Raw genomic sequence first — 15,309 nt, 5'->3', positions numbered from 1 at the left:
TCTCTCAAGATTATCTGTAGATCTATCCGAAATGGGAGTGATAGTTCCTGTTCCAGTACAGGAGCAGGGTCTTGGATTTTACTCCAATCTGTTTGTGGTTCCCCAGAAAGCGGGGACCTTCAGACCAATATTGGATCTCAAGAGTCTAAACAAATTCCTCAGAGTACCGTCCTTCAAAATGGAAACTATTCATTCCATTCTTCCCTTAGTTCAAGACGGTCAATTTATGACAACAGTAGATTTAAAGGATGCGTACCTTCATGTTCCCATCCACAGGGATCATCACAAGTTTCTGAGATTTGCTTTTCTCCACAAACAATTCCAGTTTGTGGCTCTTCCTTTTGGACTAGCTACAGCTCCCAAAATTTCTTCTAAGGTTCTGGGATCTCTGTTGGCAGTGCTCCGGTTACAGGGTATTGCAGTGGCGCCTTATCTGGATGACATTCTGGTTCAGGCCCAGTCTTTTCATCTAGCAAGCTCCCACACGGAGATGCTTGTATCCTTTCTGCGCTCTCACAGTTGGAAGGTGAATCTGGAAAAGAGTTCCTTAATTCCATCTACAAGGGTAGTCTTTTTGGGAACCATAATAGATTCCGTTTTGATGAAAATATTTCTGACGGAGGTCAGAAAATCCAAGATTTTCGAATCTTGTCTGTCTCTTCAGTCCTCTCCTCAGCCATCAGTGACTTAATGTATGGAGGTAATCGGTCTCATGGTAGCCGCCATGGATATTATTCCTTTTGCTCGTTTCCATCTCAGACCTCTGCAGTTATGCATGCTCAGACAGTGGAACAGGGATTACGCGGATCTGTCTCCGCGAATTCATTTGGATCAGATGACAAGAGATTCTCTTCCTTGGTGGTTGTCTCAGGATCATCTCTCCCAGGGAACCTTTTTTCGCAGACCTATCTGGGTGATAGTGACTACGGACGCCAGCCTGACAGGTTGAGGAGAAGTCTGGGGCCTTCTAAGGGCTCAGGGGACATGGACTCGGGAAGAATCTGTTTTCCCCATAAACATTCTAGAGCTGAGCAATCTTCAGTGCTCTTCTGGCCTCAGTTAGCTTCTGCCCGGTTTATCAGATTTCAGTCGGACAACATAACCTCAGTGGCTTACATCAACCATCAGGGTGGAACTTGGAGTTCTTTGGCCATGAAAGAGCTGTCCATGATTATTCAGTGGGCGGAGACCCACAACTGTTGTCTATCTGCGATCCACATTCCAGGAGTGGACAATTGGGAAGCGGATTTTCTGAGCAGACAGACCTTTTACCTGGGGAAATGGAAATTGCATCCGGAAGTGTTTTCCAACTTGATTCTCAAATGGGGACAGCCGGATCTAGATCTTATGGCATCTCGTCAGCGGTTCTGATAGATGCTCTGGGAGTTCCTTGCAATTTCAATCTTGCATACCTATTTCCTCCGTTCACTCTCCTTCCTCGGGTCATTGCTCGGATCAAGCAAGAGAGGGCGTCTGTGATTCTCATTGCTCCAGCGTGGCCTTGCAGAATTTGGTATGCAGACCTAGTGGAGATGTCATCTCTCCCTCCTTGGAAATTTCCTCTAAGAAAGGACCTTCTACTTCAAGGGCCCTTCCTTCATCCAAATCTAGTTTCTCTAAAGCTGACATCTTAGAGATTGAACGCTTCATTTTATCTAAACATGTTTTTTCAGATCAGGTCATTGAGACTATGATTCAGGCTCGCAAGCCTGTTACCAGGAAAATTTACCATAAGATTTGGCGTAAATATCTTTATTGGTGCGATTCCAAAGGCTACTCTTGGAGTAGAGTTCGGATTCCTAGGATTTTATCTTTTCTCCAAGAGGGTTTGGAGAAGGGGTTATCGGCAAGCTCCTTGAAAGGTCAAATTTCTGCCTTATCTATTTTGTTACATAAACATCTGGCAGAGGTACCAGATGTTCAATCGTTCTGTCGGGCCTTAGTCAGAATCAGGCCTGTGTTCAAACCTATTACTCCTCCCTGGAGTCTTAATCTTGTTCTTAAGGTTCTTCAGCAGGCTCCTTTTGAACCTATGCATTCCTTAGATATTAAATTATCTTGGAACGTTTTTTTTTCTTGTCGCTATTTCTTCTGCTCATAGAGTCTCTGAACTCTCGGCTTTACAGCATGAGTCTCCCTATCTTATCTTTCACTCGGATAAGGTTGTTTTACGTACTAAATTTAGGTTTTCTTCCTAAAGTAGTTTCAGATCGGAACATTAATCAGGAGATTGTTGTTCCTTCTTTATGTCCTAATCCTTCTTCTCATAAAGAACGTCTTCTGCACAACCTAGACGTGGTTCGTGCTCTGAAATTCTATTTACAGGCAACTAAGGATTTTCGTCAGTCTTCTGCTCTGTTTGTAGTTTGCTCTGGGAAATGTAAGGGGCAGAAAGCTACGGCTACTTCTCTTTCTTTGTGGCTGAAGAGTATAATTCGCTTCGCCTATGAAACTGCTGGACAGCAGCCTCCTGAGAAGGTTACAACTCATTCTACGAGGGCTGTTTCCTCTTCCTGGGCCTTCAAGAATGAAGCTTCTGTAGAACAGATTTACAAGGCTGCAACTTGGTCCTCTCTACATACTTTTTCAAAATTCTATAAGTTTGATACTTTTTCCTCGGCTGAGGCTTCCTTTGGGAGAAAGGTTCTTCAAGCAGTGGTGCCTTCTGTTTAGGTTCCCTGTGTTGTCCCTCCCTTATCATCTGTGTCCTCTAGCTTGGGTATTGATTCCCAATAGTAATTAGAAGATCCGACTCATCGTTTCATTAGAAAGAAAACTAAATTTATGCTTACCTGATAAATTTATTTATTTCTTGACACGATGAGTCCACGGGACACCCTGTTTTTGATGACAGGATATTTTTTGTTATGTTATAAACCTCAGGCACCTCTGCACCTTGTTGCTTCCTTTCTCTCCTTTACTTCGGTCGAATGACTGGGGTTGGATAGAAGGGAAGTGATATTTAACAGCTTTGCTGTGGTGCTCTTTGCCGCCTCCTGCTGGCCAGGAGGTGAATATCCCAATAGTAATTAGATGATCTGTGGAATCATTGTGTCAAGAAATAAATAAATTTATCAGGTAAGCATAAATTTTGTTTTTTTTCTTTTTCTTGGTAAATTTTGTTATAAAACAGGGACGAAAGCTCAAGAGTGGGCACATGTCTGGAGCACTATAAAGCAGAATTTTATCCATTTGCAAGAGCACTAGTTGGCAGCACCATTTCCTGCAATGTAGTGCTCCAGGCACCTTCCTAGGTAAGTCTTCAACAAAGTATACAATTGAAACGAAGAAAATTTGATAATAGAAGTAAATGGGAAACTTTTTTAAAATTGAATTATCTGTCTGAATCACAAAAGAAAATATTTGGGTTTTATATCCATATTAATTTGTCAGGCTGATCAATGTTAAACTCAGTTTTTCAGGTAATTTTGATGTAAATTTTAAATTGCATTTACACATTTGTTGGTACCCTCTGTGACTAGAAATGCTGAAGATTGTAAACAAACTGACACATTTTTAAGGCCCTGACAACGTCTTGGTTATGTAGAAGTCTCTTCTTAGAGTTCTTAGGTTTAGGACATAAAAAAGGTACCACAATCTCTTAATTTATGTTCTCAGAATAAACTACCTTAGGAAGAAAGTCATATTTAGTGCTTAAAACTGCCTTATCTTTGTGAAATATAATAAAAGGAGATTCACGATATAGAGCTGATAACTCAGATACTCTCCTAGATGATGAAATTGCTAAACGAAAACATACCTTCCATGACAGAAATTGAATGTCAATATCATGCGTAAGCTCAAAGGGGGGAGCCTGTAAAACAGAGAGAATCAAATTTAAATTCCATGGAGGAGAAATAGGATTAACAACAGACTGGAATCTAAACAAAGACTGAACAAAAGCTTGGGCATCTGGACGCTTAGCTTTCTTCCTGTTAAAGAGAACAGAAAGAGCAGATATCTGAACCTTTTTTATTATTATTCTTTTTATTGAACATAATAAGAAAAAAGATATACAATCAGGTATATTCAAACAACTATAAGAGCTCATATTGTCACAGTGTCCTCTGTTACCTGAGAGTTTAAAGTCCATCAAAAGATAATAAAAAACTAGAAGGAATTCACTCACTTTTGTGATATTGGTCTTTGACTACATTGAGGTAAGAATCCTGGAAAAAAAAATATTTGTCCAGCCTACTGTTATTCCAAAAGGTCACGAAAGAAAACGGAGCACAGGAAAAAATATTTTTTTCTTAAAGCATTTATTTAAACAAGCAGCAATGCATAGATAAAAAAATATACTTGCAAGTATAAGCTGTCTGGTATGACGCGTTTCGGCCTAAGCCGTCATCAGATACCTAGATAGTACCATATACTGTTGCCTTTTATAGGCTCATATGTTAACTAGTATGAAAACACCTGTGAAACATCATTAGTGTAACCTGATACCTCTTACACACCTCTGATCACATTAACCATTGAAGTCTTGAATTGGGACCTCACATACAAATAAACACACAGATAAATTAAGCATTAAATTCAAGCCTTACTCTTCACTAATGAGGACTGTACTTTCATATAATAGTAACAAAAGTTACATTGTGTGTTAAATTATAATCACATATTTATAATTTATATGGGATTTTACTATAAATAAATTTCACACTATTATGTAACTTGAAAAGATGAAATTAATCACAGACTTCCTGCAAAGACAGCTAAATAATACAATAGTCTATCTTAAGTGCAAATTATGTGAGCTCCCACAATTGTACTATAAGGGGCATTAAATTGCTAAAGGTGAATTTAAAAAAAAATAATAATAAAAAAAAAATAATAAACACCTAGAGCGAATATGTACTAAATGTTTAAATAAATATTCACTAATATCTAAGTGAAAGTTTCACCACTGTCTCCTTACCTAGATTATTTAATGACACCAATTAAAAAAAAACTATGAACATGAAAAATGAATAGTGAGGATATGTAATTATAAATGACAAGACGCAAAATTCTATTTCCAAACATTAATTATGTCAGCCTCAGTGTTGAAACCCTGAGGCAATCTGGTATTTAAGTTTAAAATACAAAAGATTTCTCTTCTGGACAAAAGCAAGTCCAAATTGCCTCCTCTCACTGGATTCCTAACTTTTTCTATTACCATCCATTTGAATGAGGCCACATGACCACCATGTCTCTCAATGAAATGGGCCGCAAGAGCAGAACATGGAGTTTCAGATGTAATATCATTTAAATGCTCCCGTATTCTTACTCTGGCCTCCCTGGTGGTCATGCCTACATATTGCATGTGGCAAGCCACGCACTGCACCAGATACACCACATAACTAGATCTACAGTTAGTGTAACCTGTTACGTCATACACTCTCTGCGTGACACATGATTGGAACTGTTTGGCTATCCACGCATGGCCACATGCTTTGCACGTGTGTAAACCACATTTGTAGTGGCCTATGCTGGTAAGCCAATGACTCCTGCCTATTGCCTTTTCTGTGACCATGCTAGGAGAAAGGTAGTTGCCCAAATTGCGGTTCCTTTTTGGTACAAATTTACATCCCTTCAGTATCACATCATATAAATCCTTATCTCCCTTCAAAATAGGGAGATGTTTTTTAATGATGCCTGTGACTTGTTCATACTGATTTGAAAATGTAGTCACGAAAGTGAGTTTACTCTTATCATGACTCCTTTTGTTTTTAGGTATTTCCTGTAGTAGATCTTTTCTGTCTATTTGGAGTACTTGATGAAAAGCACTATCTATAGCAGAGCAATTATAACCCCTCTGTAGGAATCTGTCCTTAAGCCTAATGCTCTCTTTCAGAAAACTGCTTTGTTCTGAGCAATTACGCTTGATTCTGATGAACTCACCCTTGATGATTCCGAAACCAGTGTGCTTTGGATGTGCACTTTTAGCATGTAAAATTGTGTTAGATTGAAGCGGCTTACGATAAAGCTCGCTCTCTATTTTGTTATCATCACAATTGCCTTTAAGTAACACATCCAAATACGCTATTTCCTTGGAATCAAATTCATGGGTGAATTGTAGACCAACTGAGTTATCATTGAGAAAATTTACAAAATCTTCTATCTGTGAAATTGTGCCCTTCCATATAAAGACCAAATCGTCTATATACCTCCTGAAAAAATGGATACAATCTTTAAAGCGATTCCCATCTTCATAGACATGGGACAGCTCCCACCATCCCATATAAAGGTTGGCGTAAGATGGGGCAAATTTTGCCCCCATAGCTGTCCCACGCCTCTGGAGATAGTACTCTCCATTGAACAAAAAGTAATTATGGTTAAGGAGAAATGACGTTACCCGTATCACATAATCCTTAAAGCTATCTTCAAAGTTGGTGAATTTATCAAGAAAGAAGCGAATTGCTATTAGGACTTTGTCGTGTGGGATTGTTGAATACAATCCCACAACGTCCACTGTAATCCACAGAAAACTCTCTGACCAGATTTCATCGTCCAGCAACCTCAAGAGGTGCTTGGTATCCCGTATGTAGCTGGGAAGTAGTTTTAGTATGGGTTGTAACAATGAGTCAACCCAAGTAGATAGCCTCTCCAAAAGCAACCCTATCCCAGATACTATGGGCCTACCTTTAATGTTTTCCAGGGACTTGTGTATTTTTGGAAGATGGTGAAAAATTGGAACAATTGGTTCCGCAACATACAAAAAGTCAAAGGTGGACTCATTAATGAAACCCTCCTCTCTTCCATCATCCAAAATATGATACACAAGTCCCTGGAAAACTCCTGTTGCATTACCATCAAGTCTGCAATATACCTCTGTGTCCTCAAGCTGTCTTTTAGCTTCTTTCAAGTACTCAGCCTTCCACATCACCACAATGTTACCTCCTTTATCGGCTTGTCTATAGACTACAGATTCTTTGCCTCTAAGCTTTTTTATGGCCTCACGTTGCTTAAAGGAGAGATTGGATTGAACTTTTTCAACAGATACTGAATTAGATAAACACCTAAGGTCTGTCTCCACCTGGTGGTGGAAAGCCTCTAAAACACTACCTCTTGATTTAGTCGGGTAGAACACTGAAGGAGGTTTGAAACTTAGACCCTCTCTGGTTAAGCCAAAGTTGTCCTTATAAGTCTCCATTTCTAATTCTAAAAGAGACATGTAGTCACTGGCCTCATCAAAATTAATGTCACACATGGTACCCAGACTCAAAGGTGAGAATTCTTGTAATTCTTCAAAATGAGTATCTTTATTAGTGGCAAAATATTTCTTTAGAGTTAGCTTACGTATAAAACAATTTAGATCTATAACAGTATCTAGAAGATTGAAGTTTGTACTGGGGACAAACCCCAAACCTAAGCCTAATACTTCCATTTCTTCTTTCTCAAAACTTTCTGTAGTTAGATTTACAACTGTTAAATTTTGTACTTGTTCTTTGTCTTCACTGCTCTCAACCCATATCTTTTTGGCTGGGCGCTTGCCTCTCCTTTTCCTTTTACGACTCCTATTCCCTGTTCTTTCCTGTCCTGGTGAAAAACCTGTTTACATTGGTTCTGATTGTTTCCCTGGACTACATCTGTTCCCTGTGTGCCCAATACTACTTTTCTAACTGCTATATCTGAAATTGCTGCACTTGTATTAGAAACACTCTCTTGAACTTCAGTCAAAACATTTTGCTTATGGCTGACCTGTTTTGGAATAACCTCTTCTGCTCCTAATGGTTGTGCCAGATCTTGTGCTTGATTGAGTATGGTAGGAAGCAAATCTTCCTCATCTGTTGAGGAAAACTCAGAATCTGAAAAAGAAAAGGAAACATGTTTGCTGCCACTTTTGACATTTTTCTTTTTATGGCGCTTTGCCTTATTCTTTCTCTGATTGTGTGGCCACACATATACACTATTGTTCTTATAATCTGACTGATCTCGGTCAAATTTTCTTATTTTAATGGTGTCAATGTCCCCTTTAATAGCAGTCACTGAATCTCCCAAGACATCATCAAGTTTTTTGTAGTCTTTATGATTGATGAATAGATTTAAATCCACTTGTAAATCAGTAATCTCAGATTTAAGTTGTTCCAACTGTTGTTTCTTGTAAGCAATCAGCATGGTAATCAGCCTGATAGAGCAATCTGTGAGAATAGCATTCCAGTCCTTGATAAAATCTATATCAGTCACAGGAAAGGTAGGAAATTTATAAACTCTGAGCCCTCTTGGCACCATATTTAAAGAGACATACTTCTCCATGAGATTAATATCCCACCAGGTTTGGTATTCTTTCAAAAGTAAGGATTCCATTTTTTGAAAAATATCAGATATAGAATATTTTTTGGTCTTGTCAGACAGTAAATCATCCAATGATGGTCTAGTGAGTTCCATATCAGAAACTGCCCTTAATGAAAAGGGAATTGCTTCCATACTGCTTGTTAAATGCTTGTTATGTCTATTAAGAATTAAATCATAGACATGTTTTTAGAAAAATAAATACTTCCACATAAGTATCTCTCTGAGTTTTACTCCATAAGAACACCTGAGTATCAAACCCCTTTTAGGTATAAGCAAATGGCTGTGTAATGGGTACAGCTTGTAAGGGAAAAAGTTATTTCAGACGACAAATCACTGACACAAATGTGCTGTCAAACCAAAAAACACTTTCACTTGCCGGGGAATATAAAAACCTCTCACTTTCACACAAAAGCTGTTATTTGTCTTGTTTATAGAACAATAAGAATCAAAAGGCAAAAACTTAAGTAGTACTCACAGAATCTTCATGATAAAAGTACCTTCCTTCGTTCGTTTATGATCTTTGTCCAGCAAAATCCTGCAGCGGGGAAAGACACTCCTGTGTCGTTTAGCGCAGGTACCCTGAAGCCACAGCAAACGGAAAAGATTCGGTGCCAATTTCCAGCGCACTCCGATGTCGTCATAGGCCTGGGACCTTTACCGCATCATTAGCAAAGAGCCGCAGTTTATTACTCCTTCACACCCGCGAAGGTTTTGCATAGGATCCGATTGAAGTGAAGTGCTTGATCACTAAGGTGAGTACTTTTTTTTTGGGAGAGAGAGGATATAAATACTCGGTATTACTCAGGGATACAAAAATTAGAAAATCCTGGCAAACCGTAACTGACTCCCTTAGGTCAGAGATATGCAAAAAGTCACAAAAGAAAACGGAGCACAGGAAAAAATATTTTTTTCTTAAAGCATTTATTTAAACAAGCAGCAATGCAGAGATAAAAAAATATACTTGCAAGTATAAGCTGTCTGGTATGACGCGTTTCGGCCTAAGCCGTCATCAGATACCTAGATAGTACCATATACTGTTGCCTTTTATAGGCTCATATGTTAACTATTATGAAAACACCTGTGAAACATCATTAGTGTAACCTGATACCTCTTACTGTTATTCCATACTCACTGGAAATGCAAAGAGTTTTACAATATACAAAATAAATTATATATCATTAGGCTTCCAATGGTATCAGTTCTCAAAATTAATATGACAAGTCTGATGCACTGAAGGAGAGAGGAGAAGTCATCAGGAAATGTTAAAGAAGGGAAAATAGAGGTGTGTAGGGAAACAAAGAGTGGGGTAAATAAGAGGCAGGGTTGACCTCACAACCCAGTGGAGCCAGGCCCCAGCAAGGCCATCACTCCATATGTGGCCTTATTACCAAATCAACCATATTTTGTGTAACAACTCAAGGAGGTGGGCCATGTATAGACTCTTCCCAATAAAATGTAACATCTAGGAATTAAGTAATTTTTTTACGCTTAAAATAACCATATTCCTCTAGAAACAGTAGTTCTGTTACTCTATCCACAATTTTTTAGTAGGGGTGACAGGTGTTTTCCAGCTGCATGCTATTAGTGCCATTGAGCCCGGTTTGTAAGTGAAGTCTAAGTTTGCAAGGAAACTTAGGTAAATCATTCAATAGGGCTGCCCGTGTGGTTAGTGCAAAGTCATTTGTGAGGACTGTAAATGAGCCTCTACAGCTTGCCAAAGGGGCCATGTTGACCTGCAATACCACCACATGTGTATAAAGCTGCCATGTGATATCTGAACCTTTAAAGAACTGACTTACAAACTATTTTTCTAGACCATCCTGGAAAATTGAAGAATTCTCTGAATCCTAAAAGAATGCTTGCAAAAAATCTTTTAGTTACAGGTTTCCTGGCCTGAAGAAGAGTATCAACCATTGCGTCAGAAAATCCTCTTTGCTTCAAAACCAGGTGTTCAATCTCCACACAGTCAAATTTAGAGATTTTAGAAATTAGACAACCTTGGAACAATATAGCCTTATGTTGTGGAGGAGTCCAAGATGGAGAGCCGGACAGTTGTACAAAATCTGCATACCAGGTCCTGCAGGCCCAGGCCTGAGCAATCAATATCACTGAGGCCTTCTCTTGTCTGATCCGAGCAACAATTCTGGGCAGAAGAATGAATGGAGTGAATATGTAAACTAGGCAAAAGGACCATGGAACCACCAGAGAATCTATCAATTCTGCTCTTGGATACCTGGATCTGGCACAATATCTGGGAAGATTCAAAATGAAATGAGAAGAAATCAGGTCTATTTTCGGGAGGCCTCATCTGGAAACCAGCTGATCAAAAATCATCTGATTGAGGTACCACTCTGATTGTTGTCACTAATCCACATTCCAGGGGTCAAAATACATTGATTGGGTTCTGTCCAAGACAAAATCCGAGTTACCTCCTTCATTGCTAAGAGACTCTGAGTCCCTCCCTGATGATTGAGGTATATCACAGTTGTGACATTTGCTGATTAAAAACTATATATACCCCATAGGGTCGATTTATCAAACCCTTTCGACAGGCTTCGCCTGGCTATGACTGCAGGTTCTCACAAGAGAACCTGCAGTTCGTATTTAACAAGCAGCGCTAATTATTCCGCTGCTTCCCTAACCTTTCACCACCTTTTAGGTGGCGGATTTCAATCTCCACTGTCTCATCTGACCGGGAAGATTGACAGCTCCTGCCCGCGCTAGATTGGCTGTGTGCGGGCAGGGGGCGGGACTGCAAATGAGCACAAAATAGCGCTTGTGTGCAATGCTGACTTTCTGCAGCGGAATTCAGCCCGCCAGAGGCGAGCTGTGGTGCACAGGGGTGCGTATGTGCACCCCTGTCTGCCGCAGCTTGATAAATCGACCACCAGGACTGGAGAGGACTGGAGAGGTTGAAAAAAAAGTTTGGAGCTCTTAAAATGTTTATTAGAAACCTCAACTTCTGATTCTTGGATGATCGAATAGGAAGAGACTATAAGCTATTTCTCTTGTTAAGTGTATCCAGTCCACGGATCATCCATTACTTGTGGGATATTCTCCTTCCCAACAGGAAGTTGCAAGAGGATCACCCACAGCAGAGCTGCTATATAGCTCCTCCCCTCACTGCCATATCCAGTCATTCTCTTGCAACTCTCAACAAAGATGGATGTAGTAAAAGGAGTGTGGTGTATTATAGTTAGTTTTTAACTTCAATCAAAAGTTTGTTATTTTTAAATGGTACCGGAGTGTACTGTTTTATCAAAGGCAGCATTAGAAGAAGAATCTGCCTGTGATTTCTATGATCTTAGCAGAAGTAACTAAGATCCACTGCCGTTCTCACATATTCTGAGGAGTGAGGTAACTTCAGAGGGTGGAATGGAGTGCAGGTTTTCCTGCAATAAGGTATGTGCAGTAAACATATTTCTAGGGATGGAATTTGCTAGAAAAATGCTGCTGATACCGGATTAATGTAAGTTAAGCCTTAAATGCAGTGATAGCGACTGGTATCAGGCTTATTAACAGAGATACATACTCTTATAAAAGTGTAATATAAAACGTTTGCTGGCATGTTAATCGTTTTATATATGTTTGGTGACAAAACTTATTGGGGCCTAGTTTTTCTCCACATGGCTGGCTTGATTTTTGCCTAGAAACAGTTTCCTGAGGCTTTCCACTGTTGTAATATGAGTGGGAGGGGCCTTTTTTAGTGCTTTTTTGTGCAGATAAAAATACTGACAGAGACATTCAGCTTCCCTCTGCATGATACAGGACATCTCTGAAGGGCTCAAAAGGCTTCAAAGTCGTGTTTGAGGAGGGTAACAAAACTGTGGCAGTTGTTGTGACTGTGTTTAAAAAAAAAAAACGTTTTTGTCATTTATTATTCTGTTTTTGTTATTAAGGGGTTAATCATCCATTTGCAAGTGGGTGCAATGCTCTGCTGACTTGTTACATACACTGTAAAAATTTTGTTAGTGTAACTGCCTTTTTTCACTGTTATTTCAAATTTTGTCAAAATTTGTTTCTCTTAAAGGCACAGTAACGTTTTTTATATTGCTTGTTAACTTGCTTTAAAGTGTTTTCCAAGCTTGCTAGTCTCATTGCTAGTCCGTACAAACATGTCTGAAACAGAGGATACTTGTTCATTATGTTTAAAAGCCATGGTGGAGCCCCATAGGAGAATGTGTACTAAATGTATTGATTTCACCTTAAACAGTAAAGATCAGTTTTTATCTATAAAAGAATTGTCACCAGAGGGGTCTGTCGAGGGGGAAGTTATGCCGACTAACTCTCCCCACGTGTCGGACCCTACGCCTCCCGCTCAAGGGACGCACGCTAATATGGCGCCAAGTACATCAGGGACGCCCATAGCGATTACTTTGCAGGACATGGCTGCAATCATGAATAAAACCCTGTCAGATGTATTATCCAGATTGCCTGAATTGAGAGGCAAGCGCGATAGCTCTGGGGTTAGACGAGATACAGAGCGCGTAGATGCTGTAAGAGCCATGTCTGATACTGCGTCACAATATGCAGAACCTGAGGACGGAGAGCTTCAGTCTGTGGGTGACGTCTCTGAATCGGGGAGACCTGATTCAGAGATTTCTAATTTTAAATTTAAGCTTGAGAACCTCCGTGTATTGCTTGGGGAGGTATTAGCTGCTCTGAATGACTGTGACACAATTGCAGTGCCAGAGAAATTGTGTAGGCTGGATAAATACTATGCAGTGCCGGTGAATACTGATGTTTTTCCAATACCTAAAAGGCTTACAGAAATTATTAGTAAGGACTGGGATAGGCCCGGTGTGCCCTTTTCCCCACCTCCTATATTTAGAAAAATGTTTCCAATAGATGCCACTACACGGGACTTATGGCAGACTGTCCCTAAGGTGGAGGGAGCAGTTTCTACTTTAGCAAAGCGTACCACTATCCCGGTTGAGGACAGTTGTGCTTTTTCAGATCCAATGGATAAAAAATTAACCTTAAGAAAATGTTTATTCAACAAGGTTTTATTTTACAGCCCCTTGCATGCATTGCGCCTGTGACTGCTGCGGCGGCATTCTGGTTTGAGGCCCTGGAAGAGGCCATCCATACAGCTCCATTGACTGAAATTGTTGACAAGCTTAGAACTCTTAAGCTAGCTAACTCATTTGTTTCTGATGCCATTGTTCATTTGACTAAACTAACGGCTAAGAATTCCGGATTCGCCATCCAGGCGCGTAGGGCGCTATGGCTCAAATCCTGGTCAGCTGATGTGACTTCAAAGTCTAAATTACTCAACATTCCTTTCAAGGGGCAGACCTTATTTGGGCCTGGTTTGAAAGAAATTATTGCTGACATTACTGGAGGTAAGGGTCATACCCTTCCTCAGGACAGGGCCAAATCAAAGGCCAAACAGTCTAATTTTCGTGCCTTTCGAAATTTCAAGGCAGGTGCAGCATCAACTTCCTCTGCTTCAAAACAAGAGGGAACTTTTGCTCAATCCAAGCAGGCCTGGAAACCTAACCAGTCCTGGAACAAGGGCAAGCAGGCCAGAAAGCCTGCTGCTGCCTCTAAGACAGCATGAAGGAGCGGCTCCCTATCCGACAACGGATCTAGTAGGGGGCAGACTCTCTCTCTTCGCCCAGGCGTGGGCAAGAGATGTTCAGGATCCCTGGGCATTGGAGATCATATCTCAGGGATATCTTCTGGACTTCAAAGCTTCTCCTCCACAAGGGAGATTTCACCTTTCAAGATTATCTGCAAACCAGATAAAGAAAGAGGCATTCCTAAGCTGCGTACAAGATCTCCTTGTAATGGGAGTGATCCATCCAGTTCCGCGGACGGAACAAGGACAGGGGTTTTATTCAAATCTGTTTGTGGTTCCCAAAAAAGAGGGAACCTTCAGACCAATTTTGGATTTAAAGATCCTAAACAAATTCCTCAGAGTTCCGTCATTCAAGATGGAAACTATTCGAACCATGTTACCCATGATCCAAGAGGGTCAGTACATGACCACAGTGGACTTAAAGGATGCCTACCTTCACATTCCGATTCACAAGAATCATCATGTTCTGGGCTCACATCTGGCGGTCCTAAGACCGCGAGGCATAGCGGTGGCTCCTTACCTGGACGACATCCTGATACAGGCGTCAAGCTTTCAAATTGCCAAATCTCATACAGAGATAGTTCTGGCATTCCTGAGGTCGCATGGTTGGAAAGTGAACGAAGAAAAGAGTTCTCTATCTCCTCTCACAAGGGTTTCCTTCCTAGGGACTCTAATAGATTCTGTAGAAATGAAAATTTACCTGACGGAGTCCAGGTTATCAAAACTTCTAAATGCTTGCCGTGTTCTTCACTCCATTCCGCGGCCCACGGTGGCTCAGTGCATGGAAGTAATTGGCTTAATGGTAGCGGCGATGGACCTAGTGCCATTCGCACGCCTGCATCTTAGACCGCTGCAATTATGCATGCTCAGTCAGTGGAATGGGGATTACACAGATTTGTCCCCTCTACTAAATCTGGATCAGGAAACCAGAGATTCTCTTCTCTGGTGGTTATCTCGGGCCCATCTGTCCAAGGGTATGACCTTTCGCAGACCAGATTGGACAATTGTAACAACAGATGCCAGCCTTCTAGGTTGGGGTGCAGTCTGGAACTCCCTGAAGGCTCAGGGTTCATGGACTCAGGAGGAGAAACTCCTCCCAATAAATATTCTGGAGTTAAGAGCAATATTCAATGCTTTTCTGGCTTGGCCTCAGCTAGCAACACTGAGGTTCATCAGATTTCAGTCGGACAACATCACGACTGTGGCTTACATCAACCATCAAGGGGGAACCAGGAGTTCCCTAGCGATGTCAGAAGTCTCCAAGATAATTCGCTGGGCAGAGACTCACTCTTGCCACCTGTCAGCGATCCATATCCCAGGTGTAGAGAACTGGGAGGCGGATTTTCTAAGTCGTCAGACTTTTCATCCGGGGGAATGGGAACTCCATCCGGAGGTGTTTGCTCAATTGGTTCTCCGTTGGGGCAAACCAGAATTGGATCTCATGG

Source organism: Bombina bombina, chromosome 3 (genome assembly GCF_027579735.1).
Source record: "Bombina bombina isolate aBomBom1 chromosome 3, aBomBom1.pri, whole genome shotgun sequence".
NCBI lineage: Eukaryota > Metazoa > Chordata > Amphibia > Anura > Bombinatoridae > Bombina > Bombina bombina.
The sequence above is the reverse complement of the archived record's forward strand: the minus strand, read 5'-3'. Positions refer to the sequence as shown.